Here is a 23799-nt window from a genome sequence, read left to right as displayed (position 1 = left end):
ACAGTCCTGGACAGTCACCCTCCATAAGCCCCACCCAGGACATCACTGACACCCCGACCACTCAGCCACCACCATCAGCTGTGGCCCAATGCCCCCAACACCAGTGTCTCCAGGCCACAGACTGGCTGACCACATGTACAAAGGCCTGAGTCTCCATCCACCAGCAGGCAGGATGATGAAGGGCCCAGTGCAAGTGGTACTGCCAGATTTATGCAAGGGACACAGACACAGGCACAGGGGGCTAGGGCCAGTGGGAGGGTATCAGTGGCCCCGAGGGTGACCCAAGGAGGGATGCTGCTGCTCAGGAGGTCATTGCTGAGGTGCTGGGAACATACCACCATTCCCAGGACAGGATGGGTCAGATCCTGGCCACATTGGAGGAGAGTCAAGGGCTGCAGGTAGCACACCACCAGGAGGCCATGGAGCAATGGAAACAGCTCAATGCTACCATGGCCTCCATTGCATGGGTGCTGCAGCGCCAGACCAACATCCAGCCTGAGTCCTCCACCCACCTGCAGGCCCCTTCCACTAGCCAGGACACTGACCTGCCATCTACATCTGCAGCAGCTAGTGGAACTGCCAGAGGACTCACAGGACACCAGCACCCCTTCCCCTGCAGCCCAGGTTCCCCTTCGCCAATGTGGCCTCAGACTCAGACATCCCAGTGAAACATGAGCCAAGACCAAGCCCGCCACCAGGAAGTGACTCTGCCCTGATCTGTCTCCCTTGTGTGCCACTGAGCTACCTTGTTGACATGCCACTGCCATTTCACCATCTTCAAATGGCCCCGTGGCCTATGCCTTTCTGTGCTACCAACAGCTGTGGAAATGTACCTGAGTATATTGTTCACCATGTGCCCACTCCCTTCCACTGTCCCATCACTCATGTATGTTTTATCTTCAAATAAATACACTAGTACACACAAAATATCTGTCCTTATTTAATAAGCAATCAAATGTTAATGTGTATGTATTAGCCAGTTTCCATCCTAATGCCGCTTTTATTGCAGGAGGGGGTCTAACAGACTGTAGTGTTTGAAGTATGTCACACTGTACATTCCATTGCTGTAACACATATTTGTTTCTTCATTCATGAATTTGCCACATCACTGGTAAGGGACACCACAGAACTTAGTATTTAAGTCACCCTGAAACAATGCAGTAAACCCATTTGCATAATAGAAAATGTCCTTAGGTCAGCCAATGAGGGAAGACAGCAGTCCCAGCCTCGTCACAGAGTGGGATGAGGTCAGTGAGACTGCTGACCCCACCCCACTCTGTGAAGTGTCACTGATTGACACTCGCCCTGGGCACGTCAGGGCTTAAACTGAAGGGCCCAGGGAGAGTGTCAATTGGTGACGCTTTCCTAGTCACCCAGGGGAGGGCCTCGAGGCACCTTTGCTGGGCTGAGGAGGTCACGCCCATAGGAGCTGTGATCTCCTCAGCCCAGCAAAGTTCAGCTCAGACAGCCAGTAGTCTGCGCAAATCGTGCATGTCTGCTCCTGGCTGCTTGACCTAAACAGGAAGAGTGTCTGTCAGGCTGACCTTTGTTCAGCCTGACAGACACTATTCATGGGGGGCAAAAGGTGGGGGGGCGTGGCCCTTCCGCCCTAAAGGACGGGCCGCCACTGAGTGTATGTGTCCCAACATGTATATTTTTCCTTGAATTTACATACTTTTTTCTTCTTTTGTCCCCCCCCCCCGGTGCTCTTGTTTCCTTGTGTGCTTAAGCATCATCTGGTGAGGGAGCTGAGGCACTGGCGAGTGGAAATGCTGCAGCCCACGGGACCGAGGAAGCAGAGTCCACCAACGCCAAGGGGACCAGTTGTTTGGAGTAGGAGGGGAGTACCACCGGGGAGGCAACTACCACTGGAGGTAGTGACTCCGACACCTCCTCCGATGGCAGCTCCCTGGTTGTGGTGGACACTACTGGGCCCACCCATTCTTTGCCATATTCCGCCACACTCCATACCATCCCAGTAGCTCTCCACTGAGTTGCCCGTGCCCGCTCACCCAGGAAGGGGGGGCGTCTCCTTCAGCCCAGGCACCTCTCCTCCTGGCCCAGTCAGCCTTGCTGCCCTCACTGAGGTGGCTATTGACCTCCTGAGACACATCTCTGTAGGTCAGACAACCATTGTGAATGCCATCCAGGGGCTGGCATCTGAGATGCAGCAATGCAATGCATTCCTGGAGGGCATTCACGGTGCCATGTCTGGCCTACAGAGATCTTTTCGGGCTCTGGCCTCCTGTTTGACGGCAGCCAGTTTCCCTATTCTTTCCATGCCCCCTCCCACCACCTCTAACCCTTCCAGCACCCAACTCCCTTCACCCATCCCAAGTACACATACAGACAGCCATGCACCCAAATCAACACACAAGAAGCACACAGAGATACACAGGCACCACACGTCCCACCTCATCCAGGCACACACCCAACATACCAAAGCAGATACACCAACATCCACCTACCCCATTGTGTCCACCCAACCTCCTCCCAAAACACAGAAACGCTCACACTCATCCACTCCACACACACCCACCAAACATGTGCATACTAAACAGGCACCGGCATCCAAGTCCAGCACACCTACACCTCGTACCACCATTCCCTCAACCTCCACTCCTAAAACTGTGTGCATAACCCCTCCAGCTCCACCTAGAAACCTTTTCCTCTCCAGTGTTGAACTGTTTGAACCCACTTGCCCACCCCGTCTTCTCCCCAAACGTACCCTTGGCCATCCAGAAGCCCACTCCTTCCTCTTCAAACTACACCCCAGTCTGTTCTACCCATTCCCGTGCCTTTTCCAGGGAGGAAAGAGGCCTTTGTTGTCCCTGGTCCTTCTGCCACCCCCCAGTCCAGGCCCACTCCTCCTCCTTCCAAGGGCAAGCCCAAACCCTCTCCACCTCCAGAACCTAAGCTCAAGACCCCCCCCTTTCAAACCTGAGTCCCCACCAACCCCTGCCCCTAATCCCTGAGGTGCCTGGCTGCCCCATTGATGCCCCTTCTCAGTGGAGGATTTTTTTCATCGTGGGAGTCAAGTGTGGGCTATATTTGCCCTTCCGGGATTTGAATATAGACTGGCCTTTGGCCTTGCTTGGACATTTATTATTATTTCTTAAAAATAAATGTTAGTGCCCAGCAGATCTGTTGGTGCTATATTGACAGTGCAGCGTTCCACTGTGGCAGTGTGGTGTGCACAGGTGTGTGCATTAGTACAGGTATTTGTTGCCTTGTGTTTGGTAAGTACATTTTGTTAGGGTATGTATGGCTTGAGGTGGTGGGAGGGGTTAGGTGTGCATTGCGGTGTAGGTGGGTGTGTAATTGTGCCCTTTCCTCCCATGTGTGCTAGGCTGCGGTACTTACCGTCGTCGTCTTCGTCTGCGGTCACGGTCCTGGAGAAATATGGCAAGGAGACACACTGGCATTATTTCCAACTCTCGCTCCATGTCGGAGTGGGAGTGTTCTGTGTGGCTCCGGTGAGTGTTTCCCTTTATGAGGGTTGTTTCCGCCACATTTGCATGGCGGTGGTTCCCACCCCGGAACTGATGACGGTGTGGTGTTTCATTATATGGTGGGCGGGTAGGGCCTTTCGGCCGGGCTGAAGATGGCCTCCGCCATCATCGTCTGCCCCACTAAAATCACAGTGAGTGGATGGACTGCTGGCTCTTTCTCATGTGCTGTATTATATGGCGGCCTGGACTGCCAGCCTGTTGGTGGTAGTTATCGATCTTTCCCGCCAGGTTCATAATGACCACCTATGTTGTTGTATATGGCACACTTCTGGAAATCCCTTATAGCACAAACCTGCTAAAGTATAGTTATCCCTGACAGGAAAACAATACCTATTTATCAGACATATTTTTATCATCACATCAAAAGTAAAGTTTGGCCTGTGTGGTTAGAGATGAAAACTTATTGTTGAATTCACGGCCATTAGCCTAATACCGATGGATGGCTCTTTAACCTGGCATACCCAGACATCTGTCTGGGGAAGCAGGAATTGAGGGGAAGCAAAACGCTTTCATTATTGGAAACCCGTTCCTCCCAGATGGACAGCACTTTTGTGAGAGTGTATACTTAAGAAAGAAAATGTAAATCAGTTAAATAGACTGATGGGCATTAATAGATGTACACCCCTGGGCTAACAATCACATCAAAAAACTGTCATTCTGAAATGCCATTCCTGCACGAACATTGGGGCTGGAGAGAAAAGAGCACTGTATTATTAGAATTATATGTATAGTTCTTTCTAGGCTCCTTTTTTGAAGAATCCTTGGAGGTCTGGAGCTCTCACAAAAGGCATTAAAGCTTTCCTACAGAATGGCTCATTGCACCTGTTTACCAGGTTGAAAAAATGGGCAGGACTGTATTCAATATTGTTCTAATGTGTTAAAAGTGTTGAGGGTTTTCCTAGAGTTCTGGACTTAAGGGGCATTCCAATCAAGATGCAATCAACGATTCCCTTACTGACACAACAATTTGTGTTGTTGTGTTGTTCATGGATCTTCAAGATACATATTTTCACATCCCATTTGTAGGAAGTTGGCTCTGTATGCACTATTTCAAAGTAAGGAATAGTATGCACAGAGTCCAAGGGTTCCCCTTAGAGGTAAGATAGTGGCAAAAAGAGATAATACTAATGCTCTATTTTGTGGTAGTGTGGTCGAGCAGTAGGCTTATCAAAGGAGTAGTGTTAAGCATTTGTTGTACATACACACAGGCAATAAATGAGGAACACACACTCAGAGACAATTCCAGGCCAATAGGTTTTTGTATAGAAAAATATATTTTCTTTGTTTATTTTAAGAACCACAGGTTCTACATGTAATATCTCAAATGAAAGGTATTGCAGGTAAGTACTTTAGGAACCTTGAATAATCACAATAGCATATATACTTTTCAAATAAAACACATATAGCTATTTTAAAACTAGACACAGTGCAATTTTCACAGTTCCTGGGGAGGTAAGTAATTGTTAGTTCTTGCAGGTAAGTAAACCACCTAAGGGGTTCAAGTTTGGGTCCAAGGTAGCCCACCGTTGGGGGTTCAGAGCAACCCCAAAGTTACCACACCGGCAGCTCAGGGCCGGTCAGGTGCAGAGTTCAAAGTGGTGCCCAAAACACATAGGCTTCAATGGAGAAGGGGGTGCCCCGGTTCCAGTCTGCCAGCAGGTAAGTACCCGCGTCTTCGGAGGGCAGACCAGGGGGGTTTTGTAGGGCACCGGGGGGACACAAGTTAGCACAGGAAGTACACCCTCAGCAGCACGGGGGCGGCCGGGTGCAGTGTGCAAACACACGTCGGGTTTTCAATAGGAATCAATGGGAGACCAAGGGGTCTCTTCAGCGATGCAGGCAGGCAAGGGGGGGGCTCCTCGGGGTAGCCACCACCTGGGCAAGGGAGAGGGCCTCCTGGGGGTCACTCCTGCACTGGAGTTCCGATCCTTCAGGTCCTGGGGGCTGCGGGTGCAGGGACTTTTCCAGGCGGCGGGATCTGAGAGTCAGGCAGTCGCGGTCAGGGGGAGCCTCGGGATTCCCTCTGCAGGCGTCGCTGTGGGGGCTCAGGGGGGACAACTTTGGTTACTCACAATCTTGGAGTCGCCGGGGAGTCCTCCCTGAAGTGTTGTTTCTCCACAAGTCGAGCCGGGGGCGTCGGGTGCAGAGTAGCAAGTCTCACGCTTCCGGCGGGAAACGCAGTTGTCTTGAAGTTGCTTTTTTGGAAACAAAGTTGCAGTCTTGGATGAACAGGGCTGCTGTTCTTGGGAGTTTCTTGGTCCTTCTAGAGCAGGGCAGTCCTCTGAGGATTCAGAGGTCGCTGGTCCTGGGGAAAGCGTCGCTGGAGCAGTGTCTTTAGAAGGGAAGGAGACAGGCCGGTAGAGCTGGGGCCAAAGCAGTTGGTGTCTCCGTCTTCTCTGCAGGGTTTTTCAGCTCAGCAGTCCTCTTCTTCTTAGGTTGCAGGAATCTGAGTTCATAGGTTCTGGGAGCCCCTAAATACTCGATTTAGGGGTGTGTTTAGGTCTGGGAGGGCAGAAGCCAATGGCTACTGTCCTTGAGGGTTGGTACACCCTCTTTGTGCCTCCTCCCTGAGGGGAGGGGGGGCACATCCCTATTCCTATTGGAGGAATCCTCCTTCTACAAGATGGAGGATTTCTAAAAGTCAGAGTCACCTCAGCTCAGGAGACCTTAGGGGCTGTCCTGACTGGCCAGTGACTCCTCCTTGTTTTTCTCATTATCTCTCCTGGACTTGCCGCCAAAAGTGGGGGCTGGGTCCAGGGGGCGGGCATCTCCACTAGCTGGAGTGCCCTGGGGCATTGTAACACGAAGCTTGAGCCTTTGAAGCTCACTGCTAGGTGTTACAGTTCCTGCAGGGGGGAGGTGTGAAGCACCTCCACCCAGAGCAGGCTTTGTTTCTGCTGTCCTCAGAGAGCCCAAAGGCTCTCACCGCATGGGGTCAGAAACTCGTCTCTCAGCAGCAGGCTGGCACAGACCAGTCAGTCCTGCACTGAACAATTGGGTAAAATACAGGGGGCATCTCTAAGATGCCCTCTGTGTGCATTTTTTAATAAATCCAACACTGGCATCAGTGTGGGTTTATTATTCTGAGAAGTTTGATACCAAACTTCCCAGTATTCAGTGTAGCCATTATGGAGCTGTGGAGTTCGTTTTTGACAAACTCCCAGCCCATATACTTTTATGGCTACCCTGCACTTACAATGTCTAAGGTTTTGCTTAGACACTGTAGGGGCATAGTGCTCATGTGCCTATGCCCTCACCTGTAGTATAGTGCACCCTGCCTTAGGGCTGTAAGGCCTGTTAGAGGGGTGACTTACCTATGCCATAGGCAGTGTGAGGTTGGCATGGCACCCTGAGGGGAGTGCCATGTCGACTTAGTCATTTTCTCCCCACCAGCACACACAAGCTGGCAAGCAGTGTGTCTGTGCTGAGTGAGGGGTCCCTAGGGTGGCATAAGACATGCTGCAGCCCTTAGAGACCTTCCCTGGCATCAGGGCCCTTGGTACAAGGGGTACCAGTTACAAGGGACTTACCTGGATGCCAGGGTTGTGCCAATTGTGGAGACAATGGTACATTTTAGGTGAAAGAACGCTGGTGCTGGGGCCTGGTTAGCAGGGTCCCAGCACACTTCTCAGTCAAGTCAGTATCAGTATCAGGCAAAAAGTGGGGGGTAACTGCAACAGGGAGCCATTTCTTTACACCATTTCATCAGAATCATCGCTCATTTCTAGTATTTGTGGTGGCCAGCTAGCATTTCCAGTTCAGAGGCTTACCGTCTGATCTGAAATCAGTTCACCTTGTGTTATCAAGGTGTTTGTGCCTTTGGTGGGTTTCCTTCAAGAAACAAATGTGCTCAGCTTCAGCAAAAGTCCATTAATAGTGTTAGGTCTAGGAGGACATGTATCTTCACAGTCTAATGAACCAGATTACATATGAAGCTATTGGTGGAACATGTGCACAATCACTGATCTTTGGGCTCTCTGGACTAGTGTACATGTATTGTTTTGGTTTCCCGCAGAGACGTCTGAATAAACTAGTTTCTCTAAGGATGTGGAACTGCATCCCCAGAGACACTGTTGGTTAAATACAATGACAACTGGCATGTTTTTTGTTGAAACCTGAGTTATCAGTGCAGGGGAACTGATCACCACCAACAACAAAGAGATCATACAATTGATGTGAATCATCTGCAAGATTAAATTCTCTCCAATCTTTTCCATCTGCATTCTAAAATCATATGGCCCTAATTTGGACAATCCATCTGATGGGGGGAGCGGTATACAGAGTTTCGGGAAGGTACATACTTCAAAGACGTTGGATGCATACTCAACCACTGTCCTCAGAATACCCTATGTTCTTGTGTTTCCAGGCTAGGTTATATGTGGTCAACAACCTGAATTCTAATTATTTCACTTATGCTATGTTTTCACCTCCTATGACTAGACCACTTTGGCTCCAACTGGTACACTCTTCTTTCAGAATATTTTTTTCTGATCCAGAAATTTTAAAATACCGGACACAGATTTTTCATAGTTCCTATGACCAACAGCCTCTTGATTGCTTTCCTCCTCACAGTTTTGAGTTCTTGGGACCGGTCAAGAGAAATCAAGAGAAGGGGCTATAAATGAATCTTATAGTTGTCATTTACTGGAGGATGCTTCAGACTTCCTCCTAGATCATCAGGCAGAATTCACTGGATGGTTCCTTATTTTGCACTTATTGCCATGCAGTGACTACTTCTGCCTAGCCAGGCAAAAGAAACTGAATGGAATTTGTCTTACTAGTTCATTGGTTCAGGTGCACCTTGACTTTGATATCTTCACAAGCCCTGGGGTTTAATCACTTCATGGTGTTCTTCAAAAGGACTAAAGTCAGTCCCTCGTGATGGAACGAGAATTGTGTACTTTTTTGAGCGGATATTGTCTATTCGAGAAGGCAGCGACAATCTTACATGTTCAGGTCGTAACTAGTATGTTATTCAGGCCCATTGAAACACTGAAGTGGTAGAATTACACGCCTAATACCCGTTTCAAATTATTTTGTTTCATCCTATTCAATACAGTTTTCTGTTGTGACACATTCTGATAATTTGGGTCTTCCAAGCATATTATTCAAATCTTTGAGCAAAGCTCTGTTAAAATAGTTGTACTTCAAGGTTTGTTTTTGGTAGTCACTACCTCTGCACATACTCTCTCTGTACTGATCATCAGTTCCCTAGGGAGAGTCAGGCACAACTGTACGTATGTATTGACTTGCAAAAGACAGACTATTTGTGTTTCTTTTTCACTGATTCCCTGATTGTTTTTTCTGGAACACAACAGCAACCCAACCCTTGAGTACATGCATCCGTAACCCTATTGTCGTGGCTCTTGAGCACAAATGGGTTCCCCTAACTCCTATAAAGAAAGGCAGATAGGCATGTGGAGTGTAGCAAGGTGTCAATAAAAGCAAATCAGCAGAGAAACAATAAGGGTGTTTTTTTGTTTTTTACAACAGAGTTCAGTTGGGTGTCATTCTGTTCCAGGTTTTGTAAAATTGTTCTTAATTTGGCCTCTTTATATAGCGAAATGTTTCTGGCAGTATCTCAGCTCTAGTTTTCCTTGGTCAAAGTATGGTTCTAACACAAAGATGCAATAAAATTGGAGTTGTGGTGAGAAAGATGGGCAAAGTGCTAAAGTTCAGCTTAGCTTCCAGTAGTAAACATCATTCTGAGTGTTACCTTTTCTTTGGACGTGCAACTCAAGCAAGACCAGAAACCAGGGCTGACCATACCCTTCTCCCATCATCTCAGGCACTGTCCCCACAGTTCCCCAACAGAGGTTTTCAAATTAAAAAAAGGAAGTTAAATTAGAACAGCAAGTGTGTACATCATAGAAAATCATCTTTAAAGGTTGTAAAAGCAGGTACTTAACATGTTACATAAATTGGACCCTGTGACAATGTCAGTGAAACAGTCCTCATCAGGGGTGATACACTGTGGTGATGTCATGGGGAAGAAGTCTGTCAAACCCAGGTCTCCTGTCATTGTGACAGTGCAGGCAGTACCTCTAGATTAGCAGCCCCCTCACTAGTGCCAGTCTAGGGGCCCTCTCCTATCAGAGGATGTAAACTCTGTCTCTCTGGTCCTTCCACTATACGTGGCCTCCTCCTACCTGTTCCTCTTCTCCAGGGGCACTTAGGCACACTCCCCACACAAATCTGGGTTTTTGGGGTGTCCTGGGAAACCACCCATCCTATCTCTTTTTTCACTTGTAGGAGTTCACTATCAAGTATGCACTCTAGAGGTAGGTCAGGACTAACAACCAACCTCCTCCGGGCATTTACTTGCACCCATTCTTGAGATACCAAGGCCACAGGGTGAACAGATTCCCGCCCCTTGGCATTCCTTTCCCTGCAAACCTCTTCTGGCAAATACTGATCCTGGGAAACCAGCATTGTAACCACAATGGTCTGGGTAGAACTTGCATCCCTCAGCGCAGTGACAGTGACCCCATATACTGTGATCCTGTGGAGGTGATTCCTATCTCCCTTGGGGATCACTAGGTTACCTTGTGGGTGCAGTACCTAGCTGTAGACTATTAATGGCTCCTCTGGGTAATCCTCTCCGCAAAACTATACTTAACACTCAGGTGGAGTGGCCACAAGTATTAGCTTTCGGCCTGGTGCATGAGGAATCTCCTTTTGTGTGCCCTGGCTGCTGGCAGTCAAAACACCTTTGCCTCCCAAGGAGTTTTTTTCTTTCCACTGGGTTCCCATTGTCCTGCTTGTCTCCTTCCTGGAGCCCTAATGAGTTTTCTTTTCTAAGCTTGTGCTTTCCCTCCTTCCCCTGTGTGGGCCTGACCTCCCATTTTTGGGATCACTCCTCCGGGATATTTGAGCACCCTATTGTGTACCCAAACATCAGCTGCCCCCCCCTCCATCCCCCAAAGCTTTCTGGGATCAGTCAGCTTGAACTTCAAGAACTACTAGTGTAACTTTGAAGAACGATTACTCAAGACGTGCTCCAACATGACTAAATCGTATAAGCCATTATAAGTGTCAACAGTATTGCCTTTCACCCAGTCCTCCAGTGCTTTTATGTCCATGGTTTTTGTGATTTTTTGAGTGTGTCCCAGAATGTATTCCTATACTCTTCAGAAGGGGGACAAACGTTTGTACTAGTACATCCTTCATGTGGGTGTATAAGACAGCTGCCGTTTCATCTCCAGTCAGCGGAGTGTCCCTTCTCATTACAGTGCTAACACACAATAATATACCCGAGTCCTTGTGGTCCACCCTGAGTGTTCCTAATGCTCTTTCATACGAGTAAAATAATTTCTCAATGTCAACCCACACCACAAAGCTAAGCACTACTTTTTTAGGCAAGTCTGGGATGTGCAGCTCCTCTGTAGACACCTAACCACTCCTGCCACCATCGTCGATGAACCTCAAGAGTCCTAAGCTGACCTCCTTCTCCTTTAAGGCCAGTCTCTTTTCCTCCAGTGCACGTTTCTTCTGCTATGGCTGCCAGTTTGGCCTGCAACTCCCTTGGTGAGTGCTTGTCACTGAGCTCCAGCTGTGGATAGCCAGTTGGAAAGGGCTTTTGCTGCTAGAGCGTGCTTCACTCAAAAGCTCTGGATGCCACACCAGAAAATCCATCTTGAGGCAGGTGGTTCCATGCCCCTTTATCGTCTGGAGATGCTTCTATTCATTCATCCTCAGAGTGGATCTGTGTTGGGCAGGCATCATCCCAGGTCATGAGGATCCTTTCATAATCCACTTTCCTACCACTCTGGACCAACTTCAATTTGCTTTCTCTGCAAAGGGCCTTCATGCTCACCACTGTTAGAGTTGTCAGAGTAGCCAGATCCAACTTAGTGGTTCCTTAGACTTTTAAAAGGTGCAAACATTTGAATAGAAAATATTTGGAAAAATCAAACATTACCCTGTCGGAGACCTGATGCAAATTAAAAAACATACATCAATTTTTGCTTTCAGTTCAATTTAAAGAATTTTTATTTCCAACTTAATAGCTTAGTGGCACTGCTAAACACAGGTCCGGGGCCCCTTTGATGAAAACCAATGTGAGAAAGTGGATTATTAGTTGAAGTGGATGGTACTCCACCATAAGTAATAATGTCACTATTCTTGTCAGGTCCAGTGTAGATTTCAATCATTTAAACCAAGGCTTAACCCTTGGTAGCTATGTCACAGAGTAAACAAGTTTAACTTAAGAAAATGTGTAAAGTATTTTAAAGTACCAAAATGGTTAAAAAATTGAAAACACAAACATTGGCATGGGCAGTGCAGGGCCTCCCCGGTTGAACTGCCATGAAAAGGCTGGTGGAGAACAAGGTTGTAATCATCAGCCGGATGGTGCTGACTTCAGCGCCGCCCGGGCTGGTTGCAACCTGCACCACTGTCATCCAGTCGGGATCGGAGATGTGGCGGTCGGACTGCAACAACCTCGGTGGTCTGTTCAGCAGTCTGTTGACTGCCAGACTCGTAATAAGACCCTAAATCTTTAAGTAGACCCCAGAATTTATGCTGTTGTAGTTGACACTCTCTGTGATTTGTGTATGTGTCTTTTTACCCCTACTTTTTATTATTTTTCTTTTTTGTTCTTTTCAAGATCATACTATGAAACTGTGATGTTTTAGTGTGTTTTATCAATATTGTTTTGTTGCATATGACTGTATTTTACTTTTTGGGTTCATATTTCTATGATCGAATAAAGCTATTGACTATGACAATCTTTGAAATGAAAGTCAAAAATCCTCAACGGGGCAAATCAACTGTAAGTGGCAGAGATGAGTCCCATGAGGCCAGATAGTCTTCAGACAAAGAATCAGTGAAGGTGCTGACTTTTGCGGGGAAAGCTCCCAGCAGGAGAAATTAAAAATCTGTGCATTAGGAAGTTTTATCACTGGGCAGATATTTTTGGCACCGTCGCCCAGTGGAGATTTCTGTTCTGACTAAATCACTTTTTTGAAGCTCAGATTTGTTCAGCTGGGCAAGGCCACAAGCTATATCAGAACAGGCCTCCATGAGGCTGTGTACCCTCTCCTCCTTATCCTGCTAAAACAGATTTGTTTCTGTGGAAAAGCGTCGAGCAGGAGAAACCTAAATCTTTGGCCCAGCAGCAACGCACCTTTATCAGATTTACTCAGCAGGTTTGTCCATGTACCCTAGAGGTCTTTGGAGCCCAAAAAGGTTCTATGTTCTAAGTTTTGAAGGAGGGATGTTAGGAGGAATACACTAAGATACATCCAAGGGTCCCAAGACCTCAGGAGCAGCACCCAAAGGTCAAGACTCTCTGAGGGAAAAGACACCAGCAGGTTCCAGGGCAGGTCCAGTTGGAATTGATTAGCTGGGTACTTCAGGAGATAGTTTCTTGTAGCTTGTTGTGTCAATACAGATTAACAGGAAGTCAGCTAACCGGCCCCTGGAGTCCACATTTTTGTCCTAGGTGCATAAAGGAGCAGGGCCAGCCCTTCATGTCTTCTCACAGGTTTCAACAGTAGGTGCAGTCCTTCTTCTGTCTTCTATAGGTCCACTAATATTCTGAAGAAGGCGCCCAGAGGTGGCACATTTATGCCTGTTACTAGTTTGCAGGTGGTGGAGGCTCCTGGCCCCTCTTTGGCCAATAGAGAAAGGTACCCAAGTGTAATCCTACCCACTTGTACGGCGGTTCCTGTCTGCCTTACAGTAAAGAATCCCACACTCTACCTACATCCAAGACAGCAAAACCCTTCTTCCTCTGTGTAGAGCCTGTGTGCCCACCCAAGAGGTATGAGCAAGGAAATGAGCAACCTCTCCTCTGTGGTCACTTCAAACCAGTTCTGGAGCAGGTCCTCCAACACTGGGATTGGTGATTGTCTGACAGAGGGACCAAAGAAAGACCCTGACAAGTGTTGGCTAACATTTGTCTGTGACATGTGGCTCTTTGAAGTTAATCAAGTCCCTTGGCGTAGTCCAGACGGTAATCTGGCCAGGTAACAGAAATACCTCCCCACACCCAAGGCCTTGGTCCTGCTCTGGGAGCCGTTTTATACCTCATCAGCAGGGTGCAATTCAGTTAAGTTAGGTGAGGCAAGAAAAATATAGCTTTCTAAAAGCATCTTTTCCTTAGTTTAATTAAATTGAATATTGAATAACTATTAAAAAGGATTTTATATTTCTAGCCGTTTCCTAGCTTAAATCAGCATTATTAAATGTAATAATGTAACCCAGTATCTTCCTATGGAACAGCCCACCCTACTACAGGTTTTGGGGCTTTTTCTAATCTAAGGACATATTTAACAATAAATGTTTACATACCCTACTTTTAAATACCATGCACACTGTCTTATGGGTATTAAAGCAGACTGTGGGGTGATTTATTACATTTTAAAAGGAAGGTTTAGGTCCGTCAAATGGGTTATTTCGACAGACTGAATTTGCAATTTAAAACTGCCAAAGCCAGACAGCCTGGATCTCTGTGGCGTCTTTGGCTGTGTTTAGTTTCCTTCAAATTACTTAGATTCCCTTAACTTCATTTGTAGTTCTGTCAGAGCAAGCCAGTGGTTTGAATATATAAACAGTATGCACTTCATTAAGCTGACACGGACTTATACTTTGGAAAACAGCACTAACACATTTTAATTAATTCTTATTTGTGCTTTTTGACACTTTTGAGATTAAGTCACACTATTTTTTGTCTATGGAAAACCTATACATCGTCCGATTGAATTCACCTACGATGTGTGTACTTTTCAAGTCAGTTCTATTGAACAGTGCCCCTAATTAGCTCCAGAAAGACAAATAAACAAAATACATTGCATATGTGTGTAGAAATGGTGACAGAAAGAGACAATGGCCATTGCTGTACTGCTGAATATTTGATTAGGGAAACCGAGGCTCAAATCTTGATTGGCCTCTCTACCAAATTGTGTTAGCCTACGCAAACCAACTTACTTCCATTTTCCACTTTTGGTAATGCTAACATTTTGTCACATTGTATGGTACCTGATGGCTGATTTACATAGCAGTTCATCAGATAGCTGAACCCCAACTTTGACTTTTAAGGCCAAACTAACTCCTTGCTAAGCTCCAGCTTTACTCTCACTATGAATTTGCTAATTTTCCCACCTCAAAGCTTTATTTTTTACTGTGGTTATTACCTTTCAGTCCCAATCAGGACTGTTGTCAGACTTTCAGCTCTTGAGTAACAACTTCATTACAGGATATCTGGAATTCTAACAGGACGTGGTCCACTTTTTACTCTGCCCCTCAGGGGAAGGAGAATGGAGTTGCATCAATGGAGGTCACTACATCTAGGTTTTGTTCGCTCTCATAGGAATGGGAGTTTGGCTAGGAAAGTTAATATATGGCCAGAACTGATGACTCAATTGACAAGTGTCTACTTCAAGGATCTGAGTTTGTCTTATCACCACAGGTTCGAATCCTCGTGGTCCGTTTAGTCTTTCATCCGCTCAATGTCAACATAATAAATACCACTGAACTGGAAAACAATCAATAAGTGCGTGAACATTGGCTTTTAAAATACACGTTGAGCCAGATTTCCTTAGGGTTTGCGCCAGGGCTAAGTCATTCAAAGCAGCGCAAACTCTGCAAGGGTATTTTACACTGGAAATGTGCCCTTTCCCAGCAAAAGGAGCACTTTGTGCCATTTTGCACCAGGCGCTGTTACTTGAGTTTAACTTGGCCAGATCGGCACAAGAACCACAGCTTTTGACACAAAGACCGATCTACTAGAGTAGCCAGACCTTTGATCAAACAATAATGCCTCCGTGAAGCAGGCGCCAACAAAGAGAAATGTATTCATTTCTCTAAACATTCCACATTTTGTGAGTGTATTATACAGTGCACCACATATGGAATGTGTGGAATTGTTCAGAATTTTTCTAGGCATAGGATTTTCATTTTACACTGAAAGGGTAAACTCCAGTACAAATCCTATTCTCGATAGCAAGGACACACCTCAGTACCATGGTGCAAAAGTTGAGCATGGCCCTGGCGAGCCTGTTATGCAGCAGTGTGGGCGGCAGCAGGCCGTTTTTAATAATTAATACATCTGACTTTGCTCTGCTTTGTCCCCCATGCAGAAAGCAACGCCACAACTTTGGTTCTGGGGTTGAATTAAAACATAATACATCTGTCCCCTTATGTTGTAGCTCCTTATTCAGCATATGCCCAATACAATAAATTAATGTAGCATGTGACGTAAATGAAGCGAGCATAAAAGTCACATATAATGCCGTTGTGAAGATTACGGACTTGCGGCATACCAACAGATCAATTCTAGAACGTTTTCAAAGTTTTACTATTAGGTCAGTTGCAAGTTTTGAACTTGAGTACATGGTTGACACATTAAAACGCATGATTTAGTGCAACCTGCAAACTAAAACCTTTATGGTAGTACATGGTTTACTTACATATCGTATAGTATATTCCTATCTTTAATGGAAACCTCTGAATGAGTACGGAATTGAGGAAGGAGAGAGACATGAAAGGCATGGGCCTCGTAACGAAGATCGTACAACACATTACGAGGGACACAGTGTGCACTCACCGGGAGCCCCTCTGTCCTACTGGGGATTTAAATCCTCTTTGGAGACGCACGGGTGACAATTAGGCACAACTCCAGGTCAGTCTGTGTGTTAAACCTGCGGCAGACAATGGGCTAGCCATCATCAATCAGCAAGAATGTTACTATCGTAACCCTTAGCGACGGGCGTAACCACCCACGTGTTTCAAGAGGACACAGGCGTTAAAAGACAACATCGAATACGCGGTATTTTTGAAGATGTGTGATTATGCACACATCTGTATATTTCTTTTAGTTGAAGCAGAGATTGCCGTTTCTGGTATATCCATCATCCTGCCACAAAGCCACCTTCCACTAGCAGCGATGGTTCAGTCCATTTTGGCTCAGACGTTTATTGTGTCATAGAAAAAGAAGAAAGACTAACTGGCTTGGCGGTGGCCCGGTCGTTTTCAATCTCGAGCCACTCGAAGGACTACTTCTTGTAGATTTTCATTCATCCTAAACTAGGCACCAAGGAAAGGGGGTAAGATCCAAACTATTTACCGAATATATTCCCCGGTCGAGAACATTTTGCATTCTCAGTAAGTGTGTCGTTGTTGATTTAAGTGGAATGCTTGAAACACATTTTATCAAACTATGTTTTAATTGGCATACGTATTTTATCATAACGTATTTTGTTGCGAACACCGCTATTAGGGTTTTGAATTTTATTACAAGACCGGAGGCTCATATTATGCAGTCTTTTCTTGCTTTAATTTTCAATAGCAGCCAAGTAAAAGAACTACAGTACCCAGAAAAAACACAAACTACAACGATGACATCATAGCTGAACAGCCAATAGGGTATCATACAGCAATACTAATATCTTAACTGCGAGCAACAAGTCCTCTTTTCTTGCTGCTCGCAGTCAAGATAAGTACCTCCATTATTTTCTCCATATTATGTTATACCAACTGTTTTCACTTATTTCTCATTGTGCTATTTTTCTGTATAAGCGCGCGTTTGCTGTTCTTGCTTAAACGCGCGTCTGTTATTTTCTCTGCAGCGCGTCTTTCAACGGTCGTTTTTCGTCCGTTGTAGACGCGCGCGTGCACGCGCCAGCATTCCTGGCATTCCTTTCATACCTTCTTGTCAGGCCCCGCGCTGCGTTCAGTATTTCGACATTTCGAGCGTATTTTACGCTCGTTTTTCTCTCCCGGATAGCCTCGGCACCTCGTTTCTGCCGCTCTGACGCTTCGGTCTCTCAGGTTTTGCCTTCTTTTGGTACCCGCCCCTATTTCCTGGTTCCTGCCTCTTCAGCCACTCCCTCCCCTTTTTCCTCACATTTAACCCCTGTTTCCCCAGTTTCCCATAGATTTCAGGTTTATTATATTTATATTCTTCTCTTATATACTTATTTAGTATATTTTATTGGTTTTGTCATTATGACAGAGGAAGAGGATTCCCAGGTCTTCCAAGAAAATTTAAAATCCTTTATCAAGGACTCAGTTCAACAGGCAGTGGCTGTTTCCATGTCAGATGTCACAAAAAATGTAGAAGCCTCCTTTTCAAAAATTATATCTTCTTCCAAGTTGCCTGTTAATAAAGGCAAGAAACGTGCGGCCACCCTCCCGGTGCCGTCCGAAGGCGTTTCTGCTGGTCCTTCCACCGAGAGGTATCTAAATCGGGTCCCCCTCCTTCTCCAGTGCATGTAACACAATTGAGAGACACTGATGATGACAATGATGATTCCAGTCATTATGATGATATGGACGGATCTGCAGATCCATTTTTGTGTGGGCCTCTGGAGAAAAGGCGTAAAATTTCTCTGAGTGACGGTGGTGACGTTCACCCTGTGTCTCATGTTTTGGTTGACCATGCTGGCGAACCCTTATTCGACCCTTCCTTCATGGTTCATCCGAACTCAAAGGAGTGGTATCCATCTGATCATGTGGCTGATTATGTTCCGTTCTTCTTACGCCATCCGCTTGACAAAGCTACTCGCAATAAGCTCAAGTCTGAGTGTCCTCGTCCCTCACTACCGGATAACATTACTTCAACCCCAGTTATTGATCCCAACATGCTGATGTTTTTCACCAAATTTGGCAAAGACCCCAAGAAGGGCGTTGATAGAGCTTGGTCAGGTTGTCAGGACAAGCTCCTGGATTTGGTGGGTCCTCTCACCAGAATTTTTGACTTGGCGGAAGAGGCTAAAATGGACAACAGTCCTATAGATCCTGAAGTTCTTTCGAACTGGGCGCAACGCGCCATCTGCATGCTGGGGAATGCCAATACTCAGCTATCTATTGAAAGGAGGAAAAGCCTCCTATTGAAGATCGACCCTAAACTGGCCTCTTTAGCCTCCAAGGATGATGGCCCGTTGGCTAAGGGCCAACTATTCGGAGACTCCTTCATCAAAGATCTGGGGAAATATGTGTCCACCTTTGCCTCCCTGGACAAGGCCCAACTTTCTATGAAAAAGATCTTTTCATCTCGGGTTTTTGCCAGGGCCGGCAAAGGCAGGAGTCGCTTTGCCGGCCGCCCCATCAGAGGCCAATACGCCAACAGAGACTCCTACAACCAGCAATCCCAGCTTGAGACCTACACGGGATACAAACCAAGATTCTATCCCCGTCGATCAAGAGGCTACCGTCACAGGGGCTACGCCAGCAGGGGAGACCAAACCTCCGGTAAGTGTTTCCAGTTCTGGCCATCCTCCAGTAGGAGGCAGACTGGCTCTGTTTCTAAATTCATGGTTTTCTCTCACCACAGATCCCTGGGTAATTCAATCCATTCAAGGGTACCTGTTAGAATTTTATCAAACCCCAACTCAATCCCGTGTTCCTCTTCCCCTGTTTTTTTCCCAAGATCAAACCGAGCTTCTGCGCGTCAAAATCCTCTCTCTCCTTTCCAAGCGTGCGATAGAACCCGTCCCGTTCGACCCTTCAGGGTTCCTCAGCACCATCTTCCTCGTCCAAAAGAAAAATCAGAAATTTCATTTGGTGTTGAACCTAAAGGCTTTCAACAACTTTATCGTTTATCGACACTTCAAGATGGAAACTATTCTCCATCTCAGGGACATTCTGCTTCAACACGATTGGCTGGTCAGGTTAGACCTTCAGGATGCCTACCTCACAGTGCCAATTCATCACTCACACAGGAAATTCCTTCAATTCCAGTGGCTAGACTCCTTTTATCAATTCAGAGTTCTTCCCTTCGGGCTTTCTTCCGCTCCTTGGTGTTTCACCAAAATTCTCAAACCCGTCACGGCCTTTCTCCGTTCTCACGGAGTTCGTCTAATCCTTTATTTAGACGACTTTCTGTTGATGGCACAGGACAAACGTCTGCTTCTAGACCATCTTCAACTTTGTCAGAACATTCTTCTCAGCCTAGGCTTTCTTATCAATTTTCAGAAGTCGGTCCTAATTCCGACTCAAAAGTTAGAGTTTCTTGGTTTTTTAATAGACATTACTCTGTCGGTACTGCAGCTCCCTCAACACAAAGTATCCTTAATCAAAAAAGAGATTTGTCAATCCCTATCCCTTCCTCATATCTCCCTCAGGACTCTAGCTTGTCTAATAGGACTTTTGGCTGCCTCTATCCAAGCCATCTTCCCAGGTCCTTTACATTCTCGCGCCCTTCAGCGGCTCAAGATCCGTCATCTTCACAAGGGTCTCGCTTATTCTGACCCCTTGGTTCTAGACGCCAAATCCAAAGAAGAACTTCTGTGGTGGTTGACACATCTAGATGCCTGGAACGGCAGAACTATCTTCTCTGCCGCCCCAGATCTTGTATTAGAATCCGATGCAAGTCGGGGCGCAAGATGTGGTCAGTTCTCGACTGGGGGCGCATGGTCTCTGAAGGAGTCCTTCTTGCACATCAACAGTTTAGAGATGCTTGCAGGTTCCTTTGCCATCCGCACTTTTGCAAAAAACAGAGTAAGTTGCACCATCCTCCTCAGGATGGACAATTTGTCCGCGGTCAGGTATATCAACCACCTAGGCGGTACCAAATCCAAGATTATTTCCACGTTGGCGAAGCATCTTTGGGAGTATTGTCTTCCTCGTCCGATCTCGGTCAAGGCAGTGTTTCTGCCAGGCAGGCTGAATACAGTAGCGGATTGGTATTACAGACATCTTCACGATTCCAGCGATTGGCAATTGCACCCTTCAATATTCAGGCATCTTTCTTACATCTTTGGCGAAATGTCCATAGATCTTTTCGCTTCTCGCCTCAACTCTCACCTTCCTTCCTATTTCAGTTGGAGGCCAGATCCGCAGGCTCTAGCCACGGATGCTTTCCTTCAGACTTGGCCGTCATCCCTTCTTTATGCATTTCCTCCTTTCCTTTTCATTCCCCGGGTTCTTGCCCAAGTACGCAGACAACTGTCCACTCTGGTACTCGTAACTCCTTTCTGGCAGACCCAACGTGGTACCCAACTCTATTGGAGTTGGCAATCGATCGACCCGTCTGGCTTCCTCACTTTCCCGACCTCCTCTTGGATCCCCAAGGCCAACAACATCAGTTAGTTCTCAGCGGCTCATTGTCCCTCATAGCCTGGAGAATTTCGGGTCGTCCTCGAGAACCCCAGGAATTTCGGAAGATGCTGCTAGACTTATCCAGCAGGCCAGGGCCCCTGGAACCTCCAGAGCCTACAAGTCCGCATGGGCCCTTTGGAGCAGCTGGTGTCTGGACAGGAATTCAGATCCCTTTTCAGCGAATGTAGTTTTAGTTATACATTTCCTGGCTTCTTTAGCCTCTCAAGGTAAGGCCTATCGCACTATTAACATGTACAGATCCGCCATCTCTGCGGAACTTCAAAGAGTCGATGGTAGGGCAATTGGTTAACATCCTCTCGTCTGCCAATTATTAAAGGGAGTAAGATACGTTTTTCCACCGTCTCCTAAATATAATGTCATGTGGGACGTTAATCTGGTATTACGATTTCTCACCTCTTGGCCTAATAATGATTTGCCCTCTCTCAAACAGCTTTCGGCCAAGTTAACCATGCTTTTATGTCTGGTCTCTATCAAACGTGTCTCAGACGTTAAAGCATTAGAGGTTACTTCCTTTTTCTTCTCCCCCCCTTGGTGTTTCTTTCCAGATCAAGAGACGTACAAAAACTAATTTAGCTTGTGTCAATTATCCATTTTTTCCCTCTCAACCCAAACTATGTGTTGAAAATTGTTTGAAAAGTTATGTGACTCGTACTGCAGATTTGAGATCATCCTCTGCCTCCCAACTACTTATTTCTTTTCAGAAACCACACAACCCTGTTTCTTCCCCTACTCTGGCTCGTTGGGTTAAATGGGTCATGTCCCTAGCTGGCATTGATACGAGTTCCTTTGGTGCCCACTTGGCTAGAGGTGCTATGGCCTCTCGCGCCTTTTGGGCAGGATCTTCTTTACAGGATATTCTCAAGTCTGCAGATTGGTCGAATGAAAGTACATTTAGAACTTTTTATTGTAAGCCGATTTCTCATGTTTCAGATTCAGTCATTGCTATGCTTTGAACATGCATAATATGAGCCTCCGGTCTTGTAATAAAATTGAGATTTTCCTAGCCTTGGTGTCTGAAAGGCTAGATTTTATTAAAGACACGGAGGCGAGTATTATCCCACCACTGTTTTAACCCGCCCTGTATCTTTCTTTCAGTGCCAACTCCCTCTTCCAGCATTGGCTCGTCATGATTCACACGAACAACTTCTACCGATTTTGGATTCACCCTGCAACGTCTATTCTTCCCAGACGGCACTCCGCTTTCGCCATTTTCGAGATTGTTGCATGGACATTGTGACTTTAGTTTCTATTTTCTATGCCGTTTTGTTTGTTACTTCTCCTCTTTAGTTTCGCATCAAGAAAAGAGGACTTGTTGCTCGCAGTTAAGATATTAGTATTGCTGTATGATACCCTATTGGCTGTTCAGCTATGATGTCATCGTTGTAGTTTGTGTTTTTTCTGGGTACTGTAGTTCTTTTACTTGGCTGCTATTGAAAATTAAAGCAAGAAAAGACTGCATAATACTCGCCTCCGTGTCTTTGTTAAAATCTAGCCTTTCAGACACCAAGGCTAAGAAAATCTCAATTTAATTGAATCCTGAAGGTGCAGGAGTTAGGTGACCGCACTGACGTCCCTTTTCTAACAAGCTCGCGCATTGAAAGATCCTTCACTTGTTGCATACATGCCACCCTCCCGATTCAGGCGAGAGGCTATCATCATGCCAAAATTTTAGAGCATGCAAGTGGGAGATTTAAAACAATCTATATCGGGAGAATATATTTTCCCCACAAATTAAAGCAGAGGCAATCTCTGAGGTCTACTGGGTTGTATGGTGACAATCAACATTTTATCAAGTAACATAACGCATTTTTGTTTGTGCTGTGTAAAACTTTAAAAAATAAAATGGCGAGGCCTGTCACATGCTCTAAATCCCCCCTACAACAATTAAGGACAAAATCAGAGCGTGCATAACTGGCATCAACATTTTATTATTTGCAGTTTTACAAATTCACTTACCAGAGAAAAATATTGCAATAAATAAATACAAAAATTGATATAAATATATAGCAAAATATACTAGCCAAAATTATTCACAATATCTCCTTGGAATGACTATATTTCTTAAACTCTTCTTCTTCTTTGCAGTTTTACAAATTCACTTACCAGAGAAAAATATTGCAATAAATACAAAAATTTATATAAATATATAGCAAAATATACCAGCAAAAAGTATTCACGATATATTTCTTAAATTCTTCTTCATCTTCTTCTTCTTATTATTATTATTATTATTCCTCTCACCCTCATCATTTTCTTCATTGGGTCTTTTCACACTAAATTGTTTCTGGATCACCAGCTTGACAGCAACTTTTTACCTTTATAACTTTAGCAAGATTCCACCAATGACCCCCCTTTATCTTGGATGGCATTGCCAAGAATCTTCAATAACGGGTCTCCCAAATGTGCTCTTCCCCTTTTTACATGTATTGGTGACCTAATACAAATCATATTTCCAACTTGTAAACGTGTTAATTTGACATCCTTTTTGGTGTCATACCATTTCATTTGTTGAATTTGATTCATACTTTCTCTTTCCACCTGCATCAAACTTGCCACAACAGAATTTTTTTAACCCACGTTGCCATCCACGCTGGTCAAAGTTTGTGTTTGCCATTCTTCCCCTTAATAACTCAAAAGGAGAGACTTTGTAGTTGAGTGAGGTGTAGTTTTGTAAAACCAAATCATGCTATTTAAAGATTTCTCTATATCATGGTGTCCATTTTCGGCCCACGGAATAAACTCACCCACAGCCAAATTCATCCTCTCCACCAAACCATTGGTTTGTGAATGATAAAGAGAACTCTTCACATGTTTAATGCAACAAGAATCCACAAACCTTTCAAAATCATGACTTACAAATTGTGTACCATTATCTGAAATGAGAGTCTATGGGAAACTTTCTCTCATAAACGTTTCCTAAAGGAAATCAACTACTACTCTAGTGTTAGGTTCCTTAGCTATTTTAATCTCAGGCCATTTAGACGCATAATCTAACACCACCAAAATGTACTTATTACCACAAGATAAAGCATCATAAGGTCCCACCAATCCCTAACTTTTCCCATGGCCTGTCTGGACAAACAGTTGGCATAAGAGGAGGTGTGACCACGTTAAAATGTTTATTAGCTGATCCACAAACACATGTAAAAATAAGATTTTAGCACTTGAAAACCCAAAAATAGTGACTAGAAGCACAAATGCTGCAATTTAATGTTAAGCAGCA

The 23799-nt window shown here is 45.5% G+C and overlaps 1 protein-coding gene and 1 long non-coding RNA gene across 2 annotated transcripts in view; one reads left to right on the top strand and one right to left on the bottom strand.

Annotated features, from left to right (window-relative positions):
• VWA3A (von Willebrand factor A domain containing 3A) overlaps nucleotides 1-16204 on the bottom strand; it is a 541655-nt gene extending 525451 nt beyond the window's left edge. Inside the window, exon 1 of the mRNA XM_069210293.1 lies at nucleotides 16063-16204. The gene's annotated coding sequence lies outside the window, so the exon portion shown is untranslated. The remainder of the gene's footprint in view (nucleotides 1-16062) is intronic.
• Nucleotides 16205-16451: 247 nt separating this feature from the next.
• Nucleotides 16452-23799, top strand: part of LOC138261391 (uncharacterized) — a 72446-nt gene continuing 65098 nt past the window's right edge. Inside the window, exon 1 of the long non-coding RNA XR_011199088.1 lies at nucleotides 16452-16561. This is a non-coding gene — a long non-coding RNA (uncharacterized lncRNA). The remainder of the gene's footprint in view (nucleotides 16562-23799) is intronic.

Source organism: Pleurodeles waltl, chromosome 10 (assembly GCF_031143425.1).
Source record: "Pleurodeles waltl isolate 20211129_DDA chromosome 10, aPleWal1.hap1.20221129, whole genome shotgun sequence".
NCBI lineage: Eukaryota > Metazoa > Chordata > Amphibia > Caudata > Salamandridae > Pleurodeles > Pleurodeles waltl.
This window is presented reverse-complemented; position numbering and strand designations above follow the sequence as displayed.